At 36.3% G+C, this 11,578-nt stretch overlaps 1 long non-coding RNA gene across 4 annotated transcripts in view; it reads right to left on the bottom strand.

The window, feature by feature from the left end:
* Positions 1–2,216: 2,216 nt before the first annotated feature.
* The window catches only part of LOC137855611 (uncharacterized), a 26,362-nt gene continuing 17,000 nt past the window's right edge, over positions 2,217–11,578 (bottom strand). For 2 of the 4 annotated variants that reach the window (XR_011095840.1, XR_011095843.1), the window contains one exon: positions 2,217–2,613. This is a non-coding gene — a long non-coding RNA (uncharacterized lncRNA). Of the gene's footprint in view, positions 2,614–2,654; positions 7,936–11,578 lie in introns of those variants that run through there. The other 2 variants (XR_011095841.1, XR_011095842.1) reach the window with 2 other exon arrangements.

Here is an 11,578-nt window from a genome sequence, read left to right as displayed (position 1 = left end):
CCAGACTTCTTTCCACTTTTTAATTTGTCATTCTAGATCCTTTCAAAATTACATCTAGGTATTCACATTATAATAGCATTCCCATGAAAAATTTGCCAACCTAAGAGAAAGAACTGCATGTTTATAACACATAATTCCCAATTGAATTAACAGTGGCAGTCATAGCCTGAGTGGAGCTCTGGTTAACAGCTTCTGCAGCAATTTGGGCCTGTGTGCTGCAAGCCGGATGCAGCCCACAGGCCCCCTATAGCACAGCCACACTAGACTCGATGTCAGAAGATGCTTATTTTGGGCCTGCATTACTATATCTTAGTTTCATAGAATATCCCAAGGTGGAAGGTTCCCACAAGAATCACAAAGTCCAACTCCTAGCTCCATACAGGACCACCCAAAAATCATATCATGTGTCTGAGAGCATTGTCCAAATGCTTCTTGAGCTCTGGCAAGCTTGCTTGGTCAGAAAACCAGGCATGAATGAATACAGTGACATACCTTACTGAATATTTCTTGTATGTCTTGGGAACAGGCTGACGTTCAAGTCTACTACTTAGGTAGGACAAAGATTTTAAATTGAGATTCTGACTATGGTATTGCTTGAAAAAAGAAAAAAAAAAAAAAAGAATAATAATAATTAAAAAAACTGTCCTTGAAAATGCAAGTGCCGTGTCACTGATAAATCCTCATTACTACAAATCTATCTAACAACAGACTTCTCTGATGTCAGCAATTAATCAAGCTCCAGGCTTCTCAAATGCATTTTGCTATGTGATCATATATGTGCAGATGACAACATTGGTAACTACAATTTCATACTGAAGTCTGAATAATACAGCTTTTGTAGCACCTGTACATAAAGCCATTAGAAGCTACTGTTAATTTATTTGATAACTTCTTATTGTAGAACAAAGTTGCAAAACATGAGGAGAAATTCCATTTACAAACCATAGGCAGAAAATCGCCCTTAGTGTTGACAAAATCAAAATAAGGTCTAATTTTCTTTAAAAAGTTTTACTTCAAGCTGGTGCATGTTGAAGCAAGAAAATCTATTCTGAAAAGCCAGATATTGGTTTGATGGCTTTGATATCTCCCTATCTTTTATACACATGCCAAGAGAAATTCTGAATATTCTCTTAGCATCAATGGATATGCTAAAGCTTTTTGTTAGACTACAACTAAATCCTGTTTCTTTGGAAATCTCAAGTTCAAATAAGTTAATTTGGATAACATTCATCAGCTAGTTGCAGGTACAAAAAAAGTTAGGAAGACCTTTTATATGGCATTATGAAAAATAGATACCTCTTGCTTCAAAGTAGTTAAGCTTTTTGAACAAGTTAGCTTATTTTTTTATCCCCAAGAAGTAAAATCAACCAAAAGTCAAATCAACCAAAAGTAAATGAAAATAATATTTTAAATAAATTTTATTTGATCAGAGATTGAGACAAACTATTTGATCTCAAAATTATTGATTTTTCTATTTTGATCCATTGTTGAAAACACTAATTTCAGATACATATACATGTGTTTTGTGCATCATCAATTTTTCCATTTATGTCTGTATGTATTGAGGAGTGGCTGTACTGTTGCCAAGACTATGTGCATAAGTGAACCTATATTTGTAGGGAACTGTAATAATCTTTATTTGACCAGCTGATACAGCTGGTAGAAACTGAATAAGCTTGCATGCTTACAAGCTTTGCTGCAAATCTGGAACAGAAGCAGTAACCTCAGGCTAAATACTCGCTGCAGACAATTGCTCTGAGTTTAGCTTGATTATGTTGAACAGTTAGACAATTTGAGAAATAATGTGATTGGCGTGAGAAGAACGGAAGGTCAGGTTAGCAAAAGGAGAGTAGACAGGGTTGCTTACCCCCATGCAACAAGCAGAAACTGGGAGAGGGGGTAATGATCAACTTGAACTGAGAGGTACAAATACCACTTTTTACCTTGGTTAGATAATGATGGAATTAAATATCTTTTAGTTTTGTGATAGCTGAAAGAAGGGAAGACACTGCTAAAGGCATGAACCAGCACAGAAAAGCCTCGCATGGAGCTGGGTAATATGTTGGTGCATAGTCTGAGGAACACGCTCCTTTGGGAAAAAAGTGCCTGGTAATTTGTCTCATTTTCTTTCCTCATGAGACACAAAGCCCGGCTCCTAAATTGTGCCAAGCATTACCTGTGGGCGGCACACTGAACTAGGTGATACTTCATGCTAAGTCACCTGTTTCACTGACTTAATTTCTCTTCCCTAAAAACAACTACTCCATGAGACTGAGTACCAGATACCTTTTGGGGCCAAGAGACTCCAAGATATACGTATAGCAATGACAATTTTAATGAAGAAACATTTAATTTCAGATTTCTTAACACTGGTATAGATTGCACGTGTAAGAAGTATATATTAAATAAAAAGAATGGCCTTTGATTTCACTGGAAGTAATGCATGAGCACTCTGGGATGTTTCAGTGTTAAAATCCAGAGATGATTTTCATTCTCCTTTGAAGGGCAAGGTGTAAACATGTTTGATAGATTCATTATTTACAATACTGCATCAAGCAGCAGATATAGTTGCTCCAGAAAATATAGTTCCAAGTAATTCATTCACTCTTGGTTCTGTAAAAAACAGTAAGTAGAGAATGAAATGAGAATAATACTTCTCCACGTAGCACACAGAGGAAGAACATTTTAGATGCCATTTTAGTACCCCGAGGACGATATTTCCTTCTTCCATGAGGCCTAAGTTTAAATTTTTCATATTAAACTACTATGAAGTTTAAAATCTGATAAGGGAGTGCTGTGCTACAGAAAAATAACTTTTTTTTTTTTTTTTTTTTTTTAGATCTGGGCTGTTATAAACAGCGCTGGGTGTGGGGGGAGTCTACGCTCCACCAACACACACACAGGAACATCAAACATTCTAAATATATGGAACATTGCTTTTACATACTAAACCTGAGTATGCCTATACATACATACACAATCAGAAAAGGTAACAATCCTTTAAGTTCCATGACTTAACAGTCTCCATTTTCCATTCCTTTTCTTGATTACTAACAAGTCTCCATTTTCCATTCCTTTTGAACAATATGTCTCGCTTTAAGTTGTCAAGCAACTTGGTCTTCAAGCCTTATGTATCCCGTTCTTCCCAGATGGAAGAAAAGCATATCCATCTCCTTTTCAAGGCCAATAGGCCTGGGTCAATAGGCACGTCCAGGTCAACAGGGGGCGTAACAGCAAAGGCCTGCGATGGCTGTAGCAGCAGAGTCTCCTGAATCACCCTTCTTTGTTCCCTCTAAACTCTTTTATATTCCTGATGGCCTCATCGTTAAGAGTCTAATGTTATCTCAACCACGGGGCTTTCCAACCCCCATGGCCACACTCTCAAATCTCCCCCTTCTTTATTAATATCAACCATTTTCTCGACACGAATTACCACTCCATATATGACACTATTGTTCCTCTTTGGCTGTGGCAGAAAAGACAATGTAGGAGTGTCAGAGCAGGAGGAGAAAATGTTATCAATCAGGTGACTGACAGTCATCTCCCTGCGAAGTAGACATAAGACAGATACATATAGGTGCACACACACACACATTCACTCATATATACATACATACATATATATGTGGGTGAATATATATATGTGTGCGTGTAGGGAAAAGTCTATGAAATGGCATTGTGGGGTGAATGTGACCTCCAAAACAACACATTTCACAGACAGTCCATCCACTCAGTCACCACGCTGATACAAATACAATGAGAATGACATGCTTGATTCAGAAAAAAATAGCTTTTAACCATAAGCTTAAGGCTTATGCCTGTTCTAGGCATATTCATTCTTATATTAAATCCTGGGGAAAGTGCTTTTTTCAGCATGGATGTTTGAATCCTAAATCACAATTTAAAACAAAATAAAGCAAAACAACTTGCACGACCCTCAATTTTTCACAGCTTTCTTTAACATAACTGTTTCATATCTGTGGACTTTTTCTTTGAAAAGACAAGTAGTTACACATGCATTTTAAAACAGTAGCATAACAAAAGAGATTTTATTTTTTTTTTCCCAAAGACTTCTGTTTATGCTATGTAGCATCGTTCATTTTCTTTAGGTTGTTTTTGTTATTCATCCCTGTGCTCAACCTGCTCATCTGTAAAGTTCTGTCTCTTTTGTTTTTCTTTTCTGTCTCAGATTTTCATCACTGAAACAGAGAAGATTTGCTTTATGCCTCGATTTAATTTACCATTTCAGTAAATTTCTTCTGACAGTGTTCATACTGTAGTTAGTGTGTGTACCAATGATAACAGTTGCATCGATTACTTTACTGACAAGTAATATAAAAAGGAAGGAAACTAACTGCAATGCTTTCTCAAGGAATGAGAAATTTTTCTGTATTATGAATATAAAGGGAAAGGTGGAATGAAATAAGCTGCAGCAATAAAGAGGAAAATTAATTCCAAGCTTTTACAGATGGCTGCAGTTGTATTACTTAACATGCATGTCAGCTGTAGGAAAATGTTTGAAAAATGAGGTTCAGCTCAACAGTAAGAAATCACAAAGCTTCCCAAATGGACCAAATTCAACATTGGAGTGAAACGCTGAAGTCAGTGGGGTTACAAAAACAGTAAATTTAGCACTTTATGCTTTGAATCTTTTAATATTTGTGCTAAAACAAAATGGAAGAGGGATACTTGCTCTCTACCATGCTGCTATTACAGAGAGGTTAAAAATAATGTACTAACATGAATGCTGAAGTGCTTCCCTTTCATTTTTGTTTATTGCTGTAGATATAAAAGTATCACATGACCTTCCAGAAAGAAGCTCTCATACCAGAATTATTAGGCAAAATTTACTGCAATCCATCAATGCAGGAATGCAGTGATTATTGGTGTAAGACCATGTAAAAAATAAATAAATAAATAAATAAAAATACTTAAAACTAAATGCACAGTCTTTATTAAAACAGACATCAGAGTTATAGAGCTGACCTCACAAAAAAGCCCGTTGCTGTGTTCTAGGGTTAAAAACAGAAATAAATGAGACCTCAGTTCATTACCATTCTTTAAGGAGAGTAGAGGTAGTGTAAAAGGACATCTGTGAGTAGTAGTGACAATTTATCTCCAGTTTTGTAACAGTCACAACATTTCTTACAATAAATTCTTTGATACTTGATATGGCATGAAATATTTCTGATGATCTTTAATGACAAAGAAATATACACATGTTCTAATGGGATAACAAGTGAATATGTTTCTTTACATTAGAAAACACATTGTTACTATGCTTCACAATGATCTTTTACTTATTCATGCAACAATCTAAAAAGGAGAGGACTATTCAAAAATTGACAAAATTACAAGTGATTTTTGAATGTTTGACCTTATAAAAGAAATAAGACACAGAAAAAGGCTACTAGTACTTTCCTAAAATTATGGTAACATTTTGAGAAGCTTTTAGATTTAGACTTTGAAATACAGTTTTCTGAGAAGGCTTTCATTAAATCCACTTTATTTTTTATTTATTTTTTATTTATTTATAAAGACACTTTATTGAGCCTACATTTCAAGAGTCAAAATCTATGGCAAGATGACTCTTCTCTGTAGAACTGAGAATCTCTGCAAAGAGATTCTCCAAGCCCAGGGCACTACTGAATGATCTGGACTAACTTCTGCCAGCTTTCTGTTAAAGCAAAAGAGACTGCAGGATGCTTAGTAACCACACAGGTGTCATCTTAAAATTGCTGTCATGAGAAAGTTATGATGGAGTAAGGAATGAACAGAGCAGGCATTTCATGTGGTACATACGTACACCTCAAGCCTGCCAGAATTTTACTTACTTATTTATTTATTTATTTTGTTTTTATTTTTATCAGCCTTGGTGGGATAATTAATATATTTAAGTTAAATATGTGGCAAAACATGCTTTTGGAGGACTGGAACCTATAGCAGAAGGGATTAGAAGGGATTAGAAGTACTACCTGAAGAGCAGAATTTCAGAGTGGTCTCCTCCCAAACACAGTTGATCCTGAGTGTGCCTCCTCCTGCCTTAGGGCATACCAATCCATCTGACCTTTTCTCTTATTCAGAACAGAATGCTGTCCCCAGAAGGTTTCTGGTAAAGTGCAAATTTTTTTGTGCTTCTTGGATAGACACTGGTCTTAACACACTTGCACAGCTCTGTTAGTCCTACACCAGATCCAGCACTTCCACATTTGTCCCAGTAAATGCTTAAAGGTCCCATGGCAAGGAGAAGGCTAACCAAGCTGAACACAGCTTCATAATGATTGGGACATTCAGTATTTTACTGTTTTGCTGTGTATTTTACTTTTATGAGAACAGTGCTATTAGATGAAACATTCTGTTCACTTTCAGAGCATTTCTAACATCTATTTTAACATTTTCCAACACTCTTGGAGTACTGGCATCATACACATACAGGTGCACACACCTATACAAACATATGAATAAGTATTTATATATAAACACATATGCATACATTACCAGGGGCAGAAAGGCCATATCAGTAAAATATGAAGACTTTTATGAGCACGTTATTTTTCTCAACAAATACTGTAATTTTAAAAAATATGTTTGTTTTTAAAATATGCTTTCCCATATTGAAAATATAATGGAAGTTTCTCTTTTAACTATTCCATTTTAAGCATATAAAGAAGTCTGAAATGTCAGCTAAATATCTTGATAACACAATTTAACACTTAGAAGAGAAAACTGAGCATTTTCAGATTATTTTGTAAGCATTTTAATTAGCTTCTCAGGAATAACCACATCAATTTCTCAGGCCTGCCAGTGTTCCCATCATAACAGTATTTCAGCAAGAATTTCACACCATTACTACTTAAACAAAGTGGAGAAAGCATTCTTAAAAAGTGAGAAAGGAAAAAAGGGGAATATGCTGACAGAACAATGGACCTGAAGTCTGCAGTACCACATACAGCAGTCTCTGAAGTAAATTGATAACCACCTGTTTTTTCAAAGGACATAAATTTTTCCCACCTGATCACATTCCTAGCAGTACTGGAAACAAAGACAACTTCTGAAGGACTTCAACACTGGACTAAAAAGGTGTAACTTATTTTCTTGAGGGCTGGAATAGTGACCTTCTGCTCTCCCTACCAACCTGAATTTTGCTGTGATCCTATGACCCTATTGTTATTATGGAATTCAATATGTTGCACCACAGCATGCCCTCCCTTTTTAAGGTAGAGGTTACACAAATACATCTTCATTGTCTTTAGTTGCTGAAATTTATGTTTGGTTTATTAAGGGAAACACTGATTCTTAGCAAACCCATGGAAAAGGTAATCACACTGACCTTTCTAACTGCTGTGCAATGGAATCAGCAAAAAGAGAGCAGATAAGAATAAATAAAGAAGGGATATTTTCTACTGCTATTTGTTGTTTCTTCTTCTTCATGAGAATAATGCAGTTCAAAACACTGGGCTGTCAGCGCAGGACATGTGTTGATTTTAATAATTAAGCACTGTTGGGTTGCTGACACTATTAGTCAAGGGTCAGTAGACATTTTCATTACAATTGCCATTTTCCAAGACTTCCTAACTGTCTCTTTGATTCACGCTGGGCTGAGCCTTAGTGTGTAGGTTATCAACTTCCTCGCATTTTTTGCCTCACCATAATAATCTATTTTTCAAGTTTTCAAACTATAGCAATTTAAGATTGTTTCAGTCTGTTTCCATTAGGAGCCTGTAAGCTGGGAGGACAGAAGAGAGCAGGGATTTTGAAGCCTCATTTCTTCTCAGTCTCTAACAAACAACACTGAAGCCTCGGGTCCAGAGACTGGGTAGAAGAGAATTGCATGTATCAGTGGAGAACTATGGGAGCTGTGGAGGCAGTGTTTTTCCAGTCTTGTAAGAAGTTTCTGGGAAGCGGGTTACTTTTCTTTGAATGTAGCAGAAATCTCTAAGAGACACAAGTGTGAGAAAGAAAATAGCCTCCACAATCTACACAGTAGATGGACTTCAACTACTTGTTTTGTTATGAGTTATTTGGGAAACATGCAGCAGCTTTTTTTTTTTTTTTTTTTTTTTTTTTTTTTTTTTTTGTCCTTTTTTCACCTTTTTCTCCACAACTTTGTATTGTGTGGATGTAACATTTCTGGAACACTTCCTTCCAGGCACAAGTCCTGAAGCTACCACAAAAGTTTACCTCTTTGGATGATGACATCTGCTGCAATGTGGTGCTCAGAGCATGAGTGGACCTGCTCTGCTCTACCCTCCCCTCCCCCCCCCTTTCCAATGTGCCATTGAAAGTGCCATTGAAAAACAGATTTATAAAACATGCTTCTGCAACCAAAATCCCTCAAACATTTAGATCAGTGTTCAACTCCAGATAGGAATAATAACTTATTCTTTTTCCATTGTTCATGTACATTTAGTTACTAAAGGAAGCAGAATGAAAACTTTATACTACCTATGTTTTCTATATCCTTAAAAAAAAAAAAAAAAACACACTCCATCGTCTGCATTTGAACAGGAATATTTCCTATTTATTGTCAATGGTGATAAAACCCTCAGAGCAACCTTTATTCAAACTTAGGGTGCATCTGTGAACTCTGTGAACGTTACCTGATTTTTGTTCATGAAGTATGGACAGACATCCAGTAGACGCTTTCTACAAACATCTGCTCCCTTCTGTCTCCATTACTTTTGCCAAGTTGTTTTATGGTTTGTATTTCAAGCTAAGCTTGTTTTGGTCAAAGATTTCATTAGAAGCAAATAATTCAGGCTCAAGTTAGGGAGATTTGGGAACCTAAACAACTAATAGACATACACTAGGAAGATTTGTCTGTATTCTGGCTTATCCAGTTCTTGTCAATCATAAGAACCAATCATTTCAGAAAAAGCCGTTTACCTATTGATTCAAAGAAACTTGCTGATCTGTGTTACATGAATTATATGACACATTGGGAAAAATACAGAATAAACATCCATGTTGTCACTGTCAGAATCCAATAAACATTGTGAAATAGATACTGCTATTCCATAATTTTTCTATTTACTAATAATATCATATAATATGTTTAAAATGGTAGTATACTACAGGCTAATCCATTTCAATGGCATGGCAATTGGGTCTCTCTGTTCTTGAATTGTATGATGAACAGTAACCCATCCATTCCTATCCAATTCAAAAGAGGTGCAAGCTTGACTCTAGCCTAAATTCTGAGACAAATTGAAAAATATTTTTGTATGCCTGTTAATTCCTTAAAAAAACAAAAACAAAACAATACCAACAAACAAATTACCTTGAGCAAAGGAGTTGATAGCAAAAGAAACAAGCAAACAAAGAAACAGATCTGCTTCAAATGCAATGCTTGAAAACATAAATAGTGGAACAATTATATTGTTTCTTGAATTTTGACTACTTCACAAATGTAATCATGAAGTATGAACCTGCATAGCTTCCTTGGTTTGTTCAGCCCAGAGCAGAGCAGGCCAAGGGGAGGCCTTGTGGTGGCCTGCAGCTTCCTCATGAGGGGGGCAGAGGGGGCAGGCGCTGAGCTCTGCTCTCTGGGGACAGCGACAGGACCCAAGGGAATGGCATGGAGCTGGGACAGGGGAGGGTCAGGCTGGGTGATAGGGAAAGGTTCTGCACCCAGAGGGTGGTCGGGCACTGGGACAGGCTCCCCAGGGCAGTGGTCAAGCCACCAAGCCTGCGGCAGTTCAAGAAGCGCTTGGACAGTGCTGTCAGACACATGGTCTAATTTGGGGGTAATCTTGTGTGGAGCCAGGAGCTGATCCTTGTGGGTCCCTTCTAACTCAGGATATTCTAGGATTCTATTGTTTTTTATTTATTGGTTTACTGTACCTCATTTTTCTTCAAGTTCAATCCTATTCAGATAAAATCAAGAATGAGAGCTGCAAAATCAAGTTAATTCAAATTTTAAAAGAAATATTTCTTTACTGTGCATGAACTGGTAAATACACTACCTTTTTTCTTACTCTCTATTACGTTTTGTATTTAACCAAAATGTCATCAAATCTGTAAATATCTATGTATTTATGTATACATTAAAAGAAATATGACCAAAAGAGTCAAAACCACAAAAGTAAATCTTGTTGTTGTAAATACCAAGTGAATCAATTATTAGACTCAACTGCGCTCATGTCTTACTTTTTTTTTTGTGTGTGTGTGTGATATTAAAAGCAAAATACTGAAAAGTTTCTATATTTTTCATGTGATGAAAATTGTTTTGGTTTACTTTGAAAAGGTCAGAAATAAGTGTATACACAAACACTACAGCTTCAAAATAACTATTCAATTTGTGGTTGTAAGTTTTACTGTTTCGCAGTTTCAGCTATAAAGGCTCTGAAACTGCTCAGAAATATTTTTTCTGAAGGGAGAGAACATCTCTTCATGCAGTTATTACAACTACAAAGGAGTCGTGAATGAAAATGAAGTCTGTAACTATATTACCTGCTCTACAATTATAAGTGTGGCAATTAATTTTCTCAAAGCTTGAACCAGCACTCCAGTTTGTGAGTCACAACAAAGTAAGCTTTGGAAAGTTTTATAGATAACCACTCATTGAATAAGTTCACACTGACTGTTAGAAAAAAAAAAAAAAAATCTATTAATACACTCCTCCAGAATTTTCTGTGTAATTACCCTGACAAGATAAAAATGCATATAGGTTGATCAAGAGATTGTTAAATAGACAGGTAAATGATAGATATCAGTTACATGTGGATGACAGTTTTTGAAATGTATTTTAGCATTAGCAAATTCTCGAGTCACAGATTTCCTGAGAAGAAGGTGTGTCTAAAAGGTATTCTGAATTCATTGAAACCTGAGGCAGACAGAAAAAGTTAGGCAGGATAAGCCAGGATACCAGCATAACACACTGCTCTGCCTGGAATTTTTAATGTCCCCTTAGATGTACAGCTTCACAGATAATAGTTTTCTTCACCCAAGACAGTTTTTGATATTTGGAAAAAAAAAAAAAAAAAAAAAAAAAGACCTTGAAAATGTTATTAATTAAAAATTTAAAACATAGAATTCAGCAAGTGAATCCAACAAATTTTTGTCTTTAATTTTTCATCTCTAAACATGATTTTACATTTTTCAACTAGTTGTTCAATTATGTTTCAAAAAGAAAATTTTTTTTTCAGACAAAGATTGAAGACTTTTCTTTCATTGCTCTGGGGCCTTGAGCACACCGACAGTCTCTAATTGCCCTGATCAGCCTGAAACCATCATTATCTGCAATCCTCCTCTGCAACTGCATCCCACTGCCAAGGGCTTTAGCTGCCTGTGCTGGAGGTCAGCGCTGAGTGTCACAACTCTTGACCTTGGATCAGGCTGCTGGGAGAGGTTTCTGTGTGCACCCTGCAGCTTGGGGGCCTTGTGTACACTTGGTGTAGGCAGGTATGCAGTGCCTGGTCTTGCACTGACCTTGACCCTGACCTCAACACTGCTTTTGACTCACAGCTGTCAACATTCGCTGATTGAAAAAAGATACAAACAAAAAATCCTAAATCCAAACTTATTCTTCTTGTTTTATTTAGTATTTACCATACGTGACTGTTTACTTCTGCTGCCT

The sequence above is a fragment of the Anas acuta genome, chromosome 4 (assembly GCF_963932015.1).
Source record: "Anas acuta chromosome 4, bAnaAcu1.1, whole genome shotgun sequence".
Classification (NCBI taxonomy): domain Eukaryota; kingdom Metazoa; phylum Chordata; class Aves; order Anseriformes; family Anatidae; genus Anas; species Anas acuta.
This window is presented reverse-complemented; position numbering and strand designations above follow the sequence as displayed.